Here is a 15,294-nt window from a genome sequence, read left to right on the forward strand (position 1 = left end):
GTTCCCAACTCTGAACCTTCATAAAATCGGGTGTCTGGTTCTACAGACATTTTAGAGGCCCTAAGGAGCCTGATGGACTTTTCTGTTTTACCTACACAGGCTTCACTCTGTAAATTAAGCAGTGGTCCCAAATTTCATTGAAGGAACTACCATCTTCTTCAGAGTCTTTATGCTGGGGTGAGCAAGACCTGGAGGTCTGATAGCTCTGTGGGCTCTCCTGACAGAGAACACAGAGATACCCTCAGCCTGTTGATGTGATTAGAAGCTGAGTGAAGTTGGATGAAAGCCAGTGACAGAAAGGGAGGTATGCAAGAGACTCGAGCGTCATTTCTGAGTTAATCCATTCTGTTTCTAAGGATTTGAGATTGAGGTCAGGAATCTTGAATCTACTTCTACATCTTTTAGTATCCAGGGTGTATAAGTTCCCATTCTTTTTGCTCAAGGGAAATTTTGGAGCCATGGGGCAATGCCCCTTGACGTAGTAGTTTCTACAGTTCTGCCATGTCTCATCCCAGCCCCATAGCCTGGACCCCAACCTGGCAGCATCCTGTCCATCTCAGGAAGTGAAACTTATTGTGTCAGGCGAGCATGTTGCACAATGCATGTATCAAGCCCTGTCTCTTCAAGGAGACTACTCAGGCCATAGCACTTCCTTCCAGTCCCTAATCAACAGAAAACTTCTCACTACAGAAATAGTTGCACTGGGGGAGGGCCTGAAAGAGTGATGATGATGTAAATGGCAACGCAAACCCAAAAAATGAAATAAGCAGAAGTGGGGAGTTGGCAATGCCAGGATGTAGTGGGAAGCTCCAGTTTTGGGGGGATTCTTCCCTCTTGAGTCACTCAAGCTCTTCTCACCTGCAAGTTGTCCTCTACACTGGCAGGTCATTTTCCAACACAGGAGACTGGCATTATTCAGAGCAGTAAGTGCCTTGGTACTATCTTATGTCTGATCTTAAGCTTCTAGCCTTTCTTAGCAAGATTGGCCTCACCCAAATGGTCTTCAATCATTTTGAGCAAGAAGACAGATAATCATGTGTTAGTTCTTATATTATCATGGGTAGTTGTAGTAATATCTACTCTCTGCCATGGGCCCTTTTGTTCTTGTTGACTCTCTTGCACAGAAAAGCCACCATTTTCCAAGTCCCATCTCATTCCTGGCATTGACTTCCTAATATTCTTCTTAAGAGTCTATCATTCCTTCCTACCATTCCCATGGGTCTTTCTGGTATCTGAAAGTATTTAAAATGTCCTGTGTAGCCATTCCTGTCTCCATGGATACCTCTCTCCTTTTCTTTCTGTTTTAGGGATTATTTCAGATTAGAGAGTCTGATTTTAGTTTTGAGACCTCTGCTCTTCCTCTTATAGCATCACCTCCATTGAGTCTGCCCCCTCCTGGATCCAGGTACTCCGGGCAGATAGGTAGATTCCAGGGTATTCCATTCTCCTCCCTGGTCTAGAACAAGGAGGACTCAAATATATGAGCAAGCTGCTGGGTTTGGTGAGGTATATGGTCTGCAGAGGCTTCTCCTTACTGGCTGAGTTGTTATTTCACCTCTGAGAGGCCAGTGGAAACTTGTCCTTCCTTTGGGTTCAACAGCAAAAGCCCTCTGGCAGGTGAAGTGGATGCCAGGGCATTTCTACTTTATATCTTTTCTTACATGTAATGGATATAAGATAGTCAGCCACAAACACAGGGCTTTGGTGCTACTTATACTAGGAGTCTGGAAACATTATAAAAGACCAGATAGTAAATATTTTAGGCTTTGTGGGTCATAGGGTCTGTTGCAACTACTCAACCCTGTCATTGTTGTGAGAAAGCAGCCATAGATAATACGTAAATGAATGGGCTTAACCGGATTTGTTCTGCAGGTCATAAGATGTAGGCCCCTGTCTTACACCATTGTATTAAACCATATCTCTTGGATATAAATTTAGAAACAATACTTAAAAAAACCTGTCTTTGGGCGCCTGGGTGGCTCAGTTGGTTAAGCGACTGCCTTCGGCTCAGGTCATGATCCTGGAGTCCCAGGATCGAGTCCCACATCGGACTCCCTGCTCGGCAGGGAGTCTGCTTCTCCCTCTGACCCTCTTCCCTCTCATGCTCTCTATCTCTCATTCTCTCTCTCACTCAAATAAATAAATAAAATCTTTTAAAAAAATAAATAAAAAAATAAAAAAAACTGTCCTTTATTGAGTACCAGGCACTTTTTTCATTGCCTTATTTAGTCTTTGCAATAAACTTTATAAATAGTATTTACCCATTTCACCTATGTGAAAACTGAGGCTAACATAACTTATTGAAGATCAAACAACTAGTAAATGCTGGAACCATGACTCAAACATGGTTGAGTTGAACCTAAACCGGATCCTTTTTTTAAAAATCACTTTTAATTGTTACATTTTTTGCTCCCATCTTGTGCTGTCCGCAGTGCCCATCTGCAGACCTCTTTCTCAATGATTCAATTATATTCTAAATGACATTAGTATCTTGGCAACTCTGCCCATAAATGTTTCCACACTCTTAGGATTAGAGTAAACTCTGTTCCTTTGTCCTTCCTCCTTTTCCCACCTGGCTGTGACATGTTGTGTGAATTCTCTTCTTTCTCCTCTCAGGGTAGCACTGGGACTTTCCAAACTGGGTATTTAGTTCTCTTCCCTTTTCTGAGTTTCTTCCTTATTCCTTTTCATTTTCTCACCTGCTACTGGTAACTCTGTTGTTTGATTTCCTTTGTCCTTTCCTTTTTCTTTAAGACTGTTAGAGCACTGTCCAAAAAACCTCTCTAAGATTACTACCCCTGGAATCATATGCTTTTAAAAAAAGTAATGCTTAAAAATACTTTGCTCCTAAAATCTGTGATGAAATAGTTCTCTCCTAAATTGTCTGTGGTGTATGTCTTCTACTTGCTGGTTATTACATAATTGAAGGTGATTTGGCTATTTCCTTCCAGGAGTTAGTTAATTTCACTTCTCTAATTACTTCCTCCTTCTTGGCTGGAACTGAGTTTTCTATCTTCTGGGAATACAAAGTTCTTAGCAAAGCAACTCGGGATTTGTTGGTTGCAATGGTCAAGTCTAGAACCCAGACTCTAGGTGGTTAATCTCCTCTAATGACTGAGCAATGTGAAATGAGGAAGTCCGATTGTGTAAAGTTATTATACAAATTCTGCCCATACTTCAATACAATGGATAGATATTCCAGAATTCAGCAATCTCTGACTTGGGATTCCTTTCTCTCTCTGGCATTAGAGGTTGGAAACTCTTCCAATATGTACTAATGAATCTATGAAGCTGCCAGACATGACCCATTTTTCAAAGTAGGTTTTCACAAGGGAGGATATTTGATATGATAGTTCCAGGAGTGATCTATCAAAGTTAACTGATGACATGTGTAGGCAAAAAGTTACACGTTAGAACTGGTAATGATTTTAAAAATATCCTTCTTAGCCTTTTTGTTAATATGCATGCTCATTTTGGGGCACCTGGGTGGCTCAGTCGTTAAGCGTCTGCCTTCTGCTCAGGTCATGATCCCAGGGTCCTGGGATGGAGCCCCTGCATTGGGCTCCCTGCTCAGCGGGAAGCCTGCTTTCCCCTCTCCCACTCCCCCTGCTCGTGTTCCTGGTCTCGCTGTCTCTCCCTCTGTCAAATAAATAAATAAATAAAAATATTAAAAAATATATATATACATGCTCATTTTGAGAGTTTCAAATAATACAAAAATATTTAAAGTAAAAAGGAGAAGCCCTCCCCTCCCCACCCCCACCCCATTGCCTCTCTCACCGGATAAACCATTTCACCAAAAGTATCCCAGTCACTGCCACCCAAGGACTCACCCATCCATTCATTCATTAACCACCATCAGTTCTTTCAATAGGTCTTTTTTTGAGAACTTCCTGACTGCCTGGGATCTGTAGATTTCTCTCCATCCTCATACTTCATTGTAATTCAAGCCCTCTCCCTTCTTACCTTGGTCATTTAAATCATTTCCTAATTGGTTTGCTTGCTGACATGGACACTCCATCCATCCATTCCCAACACATTAGCCACAGGGATGTCTCCACAAAGCAAATCTGGTTATATCAAGCCCTTGCTCACATCTCATCATTGGCTCCCTATCTCCTCCATGGGTGAGTCCAAGCTCCTGAGCATGGCAAGCAAGGTCCACCATGGAATCCTCTGCTCTCCTCTCCTACTACACACTTTAGCCCTCCCAAACTATTTGCAGTCACTTGAATGCAATAATATTTTTTCTAACTTCCATGCTTTTGTACAACCTGTTCTTTTTGCCTGGAACCTCCTTCTCCTCCTCGTAGTTTGTCCATTGCCTAATCCTTTAAGACTCAATTCATACTTCACCTCCTCCATGACATGCTCCTTCCCAAGCTAGATGGTGGGTGCCTTTCCTCTGTGCCATGTGTCTCTAACATCCTCTGCAAACCTCCCTCACTGTGCTTTATTTGCTCATCTCCCTTACTATTAGCACACCTGTTGCAGGGCTGAGATTATAGCTCTTGTCTCCATGCCTGGCACATGACGGTGGTCCATGAATGTTGGCTGACCAAATGAATGAAAGCCAGGAGTGATCCTGCTGCCACTCTCACGGCTTCCATCTTGAGCAACCTTCCTCTGTTTCCTTAGAAAAGAGTATTTTGGATTTAAAAATAGAGACTCACCAGAAGTGCAATGTCCAGCTCACGATGAACTCCTCAGTAAGCAGCCTGGTTGATAACGGAGGCAGCAGGTAGGCCCCAAAGGCTCTTAGAGACTTCTGGACCTGACTGGGTGTGTTGTCCTCTTGCAGAAGTGTCGTTCCTGCCACAAAGGCACCGTGAACACCTTGCTGTCCTGGCTTGAGTCAGAGTGGTGTCCAGCTGCTCTTCTGGGGAATGCTGAGCTCTTTATGAAGTCTTCTGGGACAGGGAGGTGACAGGAGCTATCACTATTATCAGGAAGTGATAGTGTTCTCCTGTTCCGTGTTTCACCAGATCCCTGGGAGGTAAATTTCTGCAGAGACACTCCCATTTTTCCCCGAAGTGTTTCTTGAGGACTTTTCCAAATTCCTCTGAGAATTTGGGAGTTCCAGAAAGATGAAATCAGAGGTGATGACATGGCAGGGTAAACAGCTCTTAGAATGACTTCCATCATTCCAAAATGTAGGATGTGGTGTGTTTGTGTGTGCATTTGTGCGTGTGTATACAGAGGAAGGAGAATAAAACTATACATCACACCAGGCACCATGTAAGTTGTGTTTATGTGTGCATGTGTGTGTATGTACACAGAGGAAGGAGAACAAAACTATACAAGACATGGTACTTGTCCTCAAGGAATTTTTGCAAATGCCTACAATTTAAGACAGAATATGGGAAGTGTTACAAGGTGTATAAACTGCCACAGAGCGGTCGTCTGCCCTTTCCTCTACATGTGTTCAGGGACATAGCCAGGTGAGAGGAGGGACAGAAACATGATTTGGTGCTCTGTGAGTTGAGAGTGCTCTAGGCTGCCTATTGAGATGCTGTTTGGGAAATTGTGGGTTCATGTTGGAGGGATTGTTTACTGCAGAGAAGACTGAGGACCTGAGAGTGCCAGGAAAGGCATGGGGGAGAGTACCTCCTCACTCTGGACAAGGGACTATAAGAAAGAACTGGGTTGGCCTTGGCAAACCAGGCTGCGGACTAGTATCTCCACGTGATCTTTGTTGCTGTCTGGCTTGGAACCTGAAAGGAATGGATATCTACTGTCAGACATCCTGCGGAGAGGGCATGCTGAGGCAGGAGGAGGGCCCTGGTGGGTATGGGGTAAATCTTTCTCTATTAGGCCACACGGCAGCTAGGACCAGGACTCTGGGACTTGGACCTGCCTGAAACTCACCCTGAGGGGTAAGAGAGGGGGAAGTGGGATTGAACTGGTTGCTGCCACACTGAGAGACTCCAGGAGTGAGACAGGGAAGGAGGCCTGGGGGTAGCCACACTGCCCGTGGCAGTTTTACTTCCCTTCTTTCAAGCCTCCTGCCTCATTGAAGGCAGGAAGGTGGTCTCAGAGATTTAAGGGAGGGCGACATCCCCTCTCCAGGGCTGATGTGACAGGAGCAGTTAGGAGGCATTGTGTGCCCAACAAAGCAGCCACCTCAAGAATGGTCCCAAGAGCAAGGGCCTGGGTGCCTTTCTCACTGCAGTATCCCCAGACACTAGAGCGGTGCCCAGCCAGTAGCTGGTGCTCAGTGCAGTTTGACATGAATGAATGAATGGAATGAATGAATGAATGAATGAATGTCACCAGCAGCAGTCTGAGTGTGGCAGCCTGAGGTGGAAGTCAGAGGGAGGATTCTGAGACAGTGTCTTAGGGACTCTCAGAAGGTGATCACTGGGGACACATAATTATGTCCTCATAATTAGATTTAAGGCAAATTTGACCCCAAATGAAACCCAGGCATGTTGTGTGTGGTGAATGAATTGAAAGGGAGTAGAAAGTGTCATTCAGAATGTACTAACTTGGCATGTGGGTTATTTTGAGCTGAAGGCAATGAGACTTAAAACTCAGTTTGTTACCTCTCCTGTAACTACCTAAAATAATTTAGATAAGTGGACTATACCAGAGATAGTAGGGCTGTTACCAGAGAGAACTTTTATCTGAAAGAATTTTCTGCATGGTAGGGCAAACATCTGTTTACCAAACACCTGCTCTTCTTATCTGCCCGTGAATTGCCCTCCTTCCCTCTGAAACCCCAGACCCCTACCCCTTTCCCTAGCTCAGAATGGCACACATAAGCCTCCATTGCCTGACTGCTTTGAGTCTCATATTTTTATAGGGCTCCTATACAAATGAAATGAAGTTTGCATTTCTCCTGTTAGTCTTATATAAATTTAATTATTAGACCAGCTAACAAACCTAGAAGAAAAGAAGGGAAATTTTGTCTGTCCATACAGAATCCTCACCACTGGCCTTACCCTATCCAGGAGCCCAACTTCACCTTCCCTCCCCCGGAAGTCTGCTTCAGCAGGGCATCTGGAAGGTTTGTACTGTGCAAAGGGAGGCATAAAGAAATGGGTGTTTGGGCCCCTGCTTCGAGACATGATATGAAGGGGAGTGACTCTGTGTGTGCTTCGGGGAATAATGGGAGGGTTCTGAGTGCCTGGGTGGCTCACCCTTGGCTTCTCCAGCTGGCTGACATTGTTTGCCTTCAGCTGGGGCCTGTCCATGTCTGTGATTATAGGATGCTTGTGGACTGGGGAGCACAGGGTTCATAACTGTACTTGTGATCGACTCTAGGTTCCCCTCTTTAGGGCAAAGGCTCCCCCTATGTCCCTGGGTTTGGGGTAGAAGTCTCTGTGACCTCAGCATGCCCCACTGTGATGTTATTGGTTAGTTTAGGTGGGGTCTCCTTTTCTGAGGCCTTTCCAAGGCTCACACAGCCCAGCCCTCGTACTTTCTTCATCTCTCAGCCCTCTTCCTCTTGCTCACCACACCTAGCACACAGGCCTTCTGTCTGATCCTTGACTTGGCAGTCTTGCCCCTAATGGGGGCCGGGGGGGCAAGTTGATTTATCTTTTCTCATCAAAGTCTCCTTTGACCTCCAGCTCTCATTCTCTGTCTCCAATTCCAGCCACTCTCTCTCTCTTTTAAAATTTATTATTGAAGTATAGGCAGCATACAATGTTATATTAGTTTCAGGTGTACAATGTAGTGATTTGACAATTCTATACATTATGTAATGCTCACCATGATAAGTGTAGTTACCATCTGTCAACTTATAATGTCTTATAATTTTATTGACTATGTTCCTTATGCTGTACTTTCCATCCTTGTGACTTATTTCTTTTATAACTGGAAGTTTGGACCTCTTAATCCCCTTCATCTGTTTCATTCATCCTCATCAACCCCCTCCCTTTCTGGCAACCCGTTAGTTCTCTGTATTTACAAGTCTATTTCTCTTTTGTTTGTCTGTTTGTTTTTTAGATTCTACATATGGACGTATAAGTGACATCATATAGTATTGTCTTTCTCGGTCTGACTTCACTTAGCATAATACCCTCTAGGTTCATCCATGTTGTCATAAAGGGCAAGATCTCATTCTTTTTTTTATGGCTGAGCAATATTCCATCACATATATACATATATAATACACACACACATATATAATATATATATCACATTTTTTATAAAACTGGACAGCTACATGCAAAAGAACAAAACTGGATAATTGTATTACACCATACACAAAAATAAACTCAACATGGATTAAAGGCTTAAATGTGGGACCTGAAACCATAAAACTCCTAAAAGGAAAAGGCAGTAATCTCTTAGATATGGGTTTTTGCAGCATAATTATGGATATGTCTCCTCAGGTAAAGGAGACAAAAACAAAGATAAACAAATGGGACTGCCCCAAAATAAAACGTTCTAGACACTCATTAGCACATTACTCCTATGTATTTTCTTCTTGCTGTCTGAAATGATCTCTTATCTGTTGTTTGCTGACAGATTGCTCCACTAGCCTGTGGGCACGATTGGAGCATAACTCCTGCTGTCTTATTCCTATTGTGTCCTTAGGCCAGGGTGGGAGATTCTAATTTTTGAGTGAGATTGAGCAAATGAGCCAGTTGATTCCTGTCTCAGGTTTCACTTCTCGCTTTCCAAAGAATGCAGGCCCGGAAAAATTAGTGTCATTTGGTTCAGTGCCTTTGGATGGGCGGTTTGTGTCCCTGGCTCCTGCCTGGTAGAATGTGCTGCTCTGGCTGGCTGCATAGGTTCCCTTGCCCTCTCTTACTTTTTACTGCCTCTTGGCAGTTCCTTCTGAAATTGCTTATTCAGTCTAGAGAATGACCTTGCCCAACAGGATTCTGCTCCACATAGGCTTAAGGCAACCAAGAACTCTTGCTTGGATCTCTCCTACTGAGTTCCTGAAGTCCGTTTATAGCTGAGGAACTAGACTACCCCTGCAGATCGGGCAGGTTGCAGACTCCTGTACAGGTGCCCAACTTCTGGCTTGAGTTCTCCCCACACTGGGTGGTTAGGTGGAGAGAGGGCAAGGTGTTACTCTGTGCTCCTGAGGAAGCCCAGGACTGAAATCTCAGCCAAGGGCCACATTCTTTAGAGGAACTGGCTCAGCCGGCCCCGACACTGGGGGTTGGCCCCTGCCTGATTGTCTTATTATAAATGGCTTTATGGACAAGGGGACTAGACTAGTATGAGCGGAGATGCGGGGAAAAGGGAGTAAGCCCACAATGTTTTCTCTGAACCTACAGTGGACTTGTTGGCTTTAACACAGATTGTTTGTCAGACCATTAGCTCTTAAGTTATCCTGTGGACAACGAGATCTCAGGAATCAGTCAGACTTTGTGAACTCTGGCAAGATCCTTGACTCCCTCTTTCCTGAGATTGATTCCTTAGGAGACACTATTTTAAAGTATCATGGATACAATAGGATTTACCTCAGTTTCACTTTGTTCACTGGACAGGGAAATTTGCTCTTGCTTCTTTTAAGTGCTAGTCATAAGGAAAGCAATCCTACAAAAAAGTAAACAAACTCATCATTGTCAATACCCAGAACATAACTTTTCAATTTAGTCTCCCCCAAGTAATAAGCCTCCCTTGTTGGTTAGTAGGGAGCTGCTTTGAGTGTGACTGTTTGGGAACACATCTGACCTTCCCCTCCAGTCTTAAAGCTCCTAGAGGGCCATGACAAAATCAGCCACTTCTCCTCCTATAACACCTTGCTTATGATGAGCACTCAACCAAGGGTTGGAATTATCACTGGAATGAAGGATTCCAGGAGGCATTCAGTGGGTGAGTCAAAAAAACCAAAGAGGGAATCAGATGAAGCTCTACCCTCCTAGCCTTATCTCTGAAAGTCACTCATCTTTCTGGCCAGATGTCCTTATGTTAAAATGAAGACAACAAGACCTATCTCTCAAGGTTGTTATAAAGATAAACAAGGTCCTGTATGTGAAAGTCTCTAACACAGAGGTGGACCATGGTTGACACACAGGAAATACTAGTTTGCCTCCCTTCCTCCTTCTTTCTTCCCTTCCTACTGAGAGTGGCCTCCTTTTCACTGTTGCCACGGAATCTCTGATAGTAGTGATAATCCAACAGGGATCACTGGTTATGTGTGAGTATGTGTGCATTAAGACTGGAAAATGTCAACTGGCAACATTCATTCATAAAGAACTCACTTTGCCTGGGGCTGCAGTGGGGATGGGGAATCTTGTTTCCCAGCATGCATCACTGTCCCTTTGTTTCATTGGTTCCTTGGGGCCTTTGTCCAAATGGAGCTCCCCAGTGGATTCACCAGATATGGGTGTCCTGAGTTTTCCAGCATCCTTAACAATTTAGCATCATCCATTCCCTAAAAGTATAATTGCCTTTCATATAGTATTTTCAGTATTGCTAGGAATACAAAGATGAATTAAACATGGGTACCTCTTTTCAGGGAATTTATCTTGAATACAAGGAATTAATAGTAGGTGCTGAGAAGAGACACTCCTTTTTGCCACCCTCAAGGCTTGGAAAGACTCTTGGAAAGACTCCATTTAGGCAATCATGCACACAGACATCCTCCTTTCTGACCACAACCTTCCTGCTTTCTCACCCCCATACTCTCAAAGCACCAATTATTCACCCTTATCAGGATTGCTAGCCCATAGACATCCTCCCTCTCTGTCCTGCTTTTGCTTCCTTATTTAGCCAGTTTAGTTAATATGTTCCATCTTTTCAACCATTTTCTTGCTGGTCTTCTCAGCAGTCTTTCCCTTTTTCTTTCTTTCTTTCTTTTTTTTTTTAAGATTTTGTTTATTTTTTTTCGTCAGAGAGAGAGCACAAGCAGGGGGAGTGGCAGGCAGAGCAGGTAGAGGGAGAAGCAGGCTCTCTGCCAAGCAAGGAGCCCTATGGGACTTGATCCCAGGACCCTGGGATCATGACCTGAGCCGAAGGCAGACGCTTAACCCACTGAGCCACCCAGGCGTCCCAGCCTTTCCCTTTTTCTTCCCTAGCACTTCCTAGGCAAAACCCCAGGCCTGGTTATATTGATGGTCTGCTTCTTCTGCATCTCTGTTGGGGCTACTGGGGGCTGTTGGAGAAAACTACCTGGCCTCACAGATGACTGCCACCTGGATGCATGGGCACCACCACCCACTGGGCTCTGACATTGTCTGGCAGTCCTATAAAGCTCTCCTAGTGTGCTGTGCACAGCAATCATTTCAAATACTCACCATTGACCTCAAATCCTGACTTTGTCTCTCCCCTCATACTTAGTCCTTAAAAAATAGACACCATCATGTGAGAGCTCCCACAGCATTTCCTTTTTTTTTTAAAAAAAGATTTTATTTATTTGAGAGAGAGAGAGAACATGAGTGGGGGGTGGGGGTGGGGAGAAGCAGAGGGAAAGGGAGAAGCAGACTCCCTGCTGAGTGGGGAGCCTGACCTAAGGCTCTATCCCAGAACCCTGGAATCATGACCTGAGCCAAAGACAGACACTTAACTGACTGAGCCACCCAGTTGCTGGAATGGTAGAGGCTCTTTATCCTACATGGGCTCTTCCTTCTACCCAGGTCCCGAACCTCCTGACCCACTGTTGTATAATGAACAGTTTATCTGGTTTTTGCCCCAGATTCCTGTCAGAACTTCTGAAACTATTGGAATTTTTGATTCTCGGCAGTGCCCTTAGATAACTTCAAGATGGAGGCTAGTCTCCAGAAAGACCAACCATGTGATTAGAAGATTGGGGCTTTGAGCCACATGATGGTATCAGTCAACTCTTTCTCCCAGCCTCCTGGGCGGGAAGAGGAGAGGGACTGGAGATTGAATTCACTCACGTGGCCAATGATTTAATCAATTATACTTACATAATGAAATCCCAGAAAAACTCTGGACACTAGAGCTTGGAGAAGTTTCCTTTTGTTGAACACAGTGATGTACTGGGAGAGTGATGTGTCCTGATTCCACATGGGGAGGGCATGGAAGTTCTGTGTTCCCTCCCAGACCTCTTCCTCTATGTCTTGGCATTTGACTGGTTCTCCTGATTTGTGTCCTATATAATAAAATAATAATAATAACAGCACTTTGCTGAATTCTGTGAATCTTTTTTTTAAATTTTTTTAAATAATTTTTATTGTTATGTTAATCACCATACATCATTAGTTTTTGATGTAGTGTTCCATGATTCCATGTTTGTGCATAACACCCAGTGCTCCACGCAGAACGTGCCCTCTTTAATACCCATCACCAGGTTAACCCAGCCCCCCACCCCCTCCCCTCTAGAACCCTCAGTTTGTTTTTTAGAGTCCATCGTCTCTCATGGTTCCTCTCCCCATCTGACTTACTCCCCTTCATTCTTCCCCTCCTGCTATCTTCTTCTTTTTCTTTTTTTTTAACATATCTTGCATTATTTGTTTCAGAAGTACAGATCTGTGATTCAACAGTCTTGCACAATTCACAGCGCTCACCATAGCACATACCCTCCCAGCCACCCCATCTATCTATCACCCAGCCACCCCATTCCTCCCACCCCCCACCACTCAGCAACACTCAGTTTGTTTCCTGAGATTAAGAATTCCTCATATCAGTGAGGTCATAGGATACATGTCTTTCTCTGATTGACTTATTTCCCTCAGCATAACACCCTCCAGTTCCACTCACGTCGTTGCAAATAGCAAGATCTCATTCCTTTTGATGGCTGCATAATATTGCATGGTGTATATATACCACCTCTTCTTTATCCATTCATCTGTCGATGGACATCTTGGCTCCTTCCACAGTTTGGCTATTGTGGACATTGCTGCTATAAACATTGGGGTGCACGTACCCCTTCGGATCCCTACATTTGTATCTTTGGGGTAAATACCCAGTAGTGCAATTGCTGGATCGTATGGTAGCTCTATTATCAACTGTTTGAGGAACCTCCATACTGTTTTCCAGAGAGGCTGCACCAGCTTGCATTCCCACCAACAGTGTAGGAGGGTTCCCCTTTCTCCACATCCCCGCCAACATCTGTCGTTTTCTGACTTGTTAATTTTAGCCATTCTGACAGGTGTGAGGTGGTATCTCATCGAGGTTTTGATTTGGATTTCCCTGATGCCGAGCGACGTTGAGCACTTTTTCATGTGTCTGTTGGCCATTTGGATGTCTTCTTTGGAAAAATGTCTGTTCATGTCTTCTGCCCATTTCTTGATTGGATTATTTCGTTCTTTGGCTGTTGAGTTTGATAAGTTCTTTATAGATTTTGGATACTAGCCCTTTATCTGATATGTCATTTGCAAATATTTTCTCCCATTCTGTCGGTTGTCTTTTGGTTTTGTGGACTGTTTCTTTTGCTGTGCAAAAGCTTTTTATCTTGATGAAATCCCAATAGTTCATTTTTGCCCTGGCTTCCCTTGCCTTTGGCGATGTTTCTAGGAAGAAGTTGCTATGGCTCAGGTGGAAGAGGTTGCTGCCTGTGTTCTCCTTTAGGATTTGGATGGACTCCTGTCTCACGTTTAGGTCTTTCAACCATTTGGAGTCTATTTTTGTGTGTGGTGTAAGGAAATGGTCCAGTTTCATTCTTCTGCATGTGGCTGTCCAATTTTCCCAACACCATTTGTTGAAGAGACTGTCTTTTTTCCATTGGACATTCTTTCCTACTTTGTCAAAGATGAGTTGACCATAGAGTTGAGTGTCCATTTCTGGGCTCTCGATCCTGTTCCATTGATCTATGTGTCTGTGTTTGTGCCAGTACCATACTGTCTTGATGATGACAGCTTTGTAATAGAGCTGGAAGTCCGGAATTGTGATGCCGCCAGCTTTGCTTTTCTTTTTCAATATTCCTCTGGTTATTCGGGGTCTCTTCTGGTTCCATACAAATTTTAGGATTATTTGTTCCATTTCTTTGAAAAAAGTGGATGGTATTTTGATGGGGATTGCATTGAATGTGTAGATTGCTCTAGGTAGCACTGACATCTTCACAATGTTTGTTCTTCCAATCCATGAGCATGGAACGTTTTTCCATTTCTTTGTGTCTTCTTCAATTTCTTTCCTGAGTATTTTATAGTTTTCTGAGTACAGATCCTTTGCCTCTTTGGTTAAATTTATTCCTAGGTATCTTATGGTTTTGGGTGCAATTGTAAATGGGATCGACTCCTTGATTTGTCTCTCTTCTGTCTTGTTGTTGGTGTATAGGAACGCCACTGATTTCTGTGCATTGATTTTATATCCTGCTGCTTTACTGAATTCCTGTAGGAGTTCTAGCAGTTTTGGGGGGGAGTCTTTTGGGTTTTCCCCATACAGTATCATATCATCTGCAAAGAGTGAGAGTTTGACTTCCTCTTTGCCGATTTGGATGCCTTTGATTTCTTTTTGTTGTCTGATTGCTGTGGCTAGGACTTCTAATACTATGTTGAATAGCAGTGGTGAGAGTGGACATCCCTGCCGCGTTCCTGCCCTTAGGGGAAAAGCTCTCAGCTTTTCCCCATTGAGAATGATATTGGCTGTAGGTTTTTCATAGATGGCTTTTATGATATTGAGGTATGTAGCCTCTATCCCTATACTCTGAAGAGTTTTGATCAAGAAAGGATGCTGTACTTTGTCAAATGCTTTTTCTGCATCTTTTGAGAGGATCATATGATTCTTGTTCTTTCTTTTGTTAATGTATTGTATCACGTTGACTGATTTGCGGATGTTGAACCAGCCTTGCAGCCCAGGGATAAATCCCACTTGGTCGTGGTGAATAATCCTTTTAATGTACTGTTGGATCCTATTGGCTAGTATTTTGGTGAGAATTTTTGCATCCATGTTCATCAAGGATATTGGTCTGTAATTCTCCTTTTTGATGGGGCCTTTGTCTGGTTTTGGGATCAAGGTAATGGTGCCCTCATAAAATGAGTTTGGAAGTTTTCCTTCCATTTCTATTTTTTGGAACAGTTTCAGGAGAATAGGTATTAATTCTTCTTTAAATGTCTGATAGAATTCCCCTGGGAAGCCATCTGGCCCTGGGCTTTTGTTTGTTGGGAGATTTTTGATGACTGCTTCAATTTCCTTAGTGGTTATAGGTCTGTTCAGGTTTTCTATTTCTTCCTGGTTCAATTTTGGTAGTTGATACCTCTCTAGGAAAGCACCCATTTCTTCCAGGTTATCTAATTTGCTGGCATAGAGTTGCTCATAATATGTTCTTGTAATTGTTTGTATTTCTTTGGTGTTGGTTGTGATCTCTCCTCTTTCCTTCATGATTTTGTTGATTTGGGTCATTGCTCTTTTCTTTTTGATAAGTCTGGCCAGGGGTTTATCACTCTTGTTAATTCTTTCAAAGAACCAGCTCCTAGTTTCGTT

General features: G+C 43.6%; 1 protein-coding gene across 13 annotated transcripts in view; it reads left to right on the forward strand.

Annotated features, from left to right (window-relative positions):
• Positions 1–779: 779 nt before the first annotated feature.
• IL36G (interleukin 36 gamma) overlaps positions 780–15,294 on the forward strand; it is a 114,250-nt gene continuing 99,735 nt past the window's right edge. For 12 of the 13 annotated variants that reach the window (XM_028122426.2, XM_028122425.2, XM_028122430.2 and 9 more), the window contains exon 1: positions 780–923. The gene's annotated coding sequence lies outside the window, so the exon portion shown is untranslated. Of the gene's footprint in view, positions 924–4,801; positions 4,997–15,294 lie in introns of all 13 variants that reach the window. The other variant, XM_028122424.2, reaches the window with a different exon arrangement.

This window comes from Eumetopias jubatus, unplaced genomic scaffold (assembly GCF_037043125.1).
Source record: "Eumetopias jubatus isolate StellerSeaLion01/CBP00866 unplaced genomic scaffold, mEumJub1_p1.0 scaffold_9, whole genome shotgun sequence".
Lineage (NCBI taxonomy): Eukaryota > Metazoa > Chordata > Mammalia > Carnivora > Otariidae > Eumetopias > Eumetopias jubatus.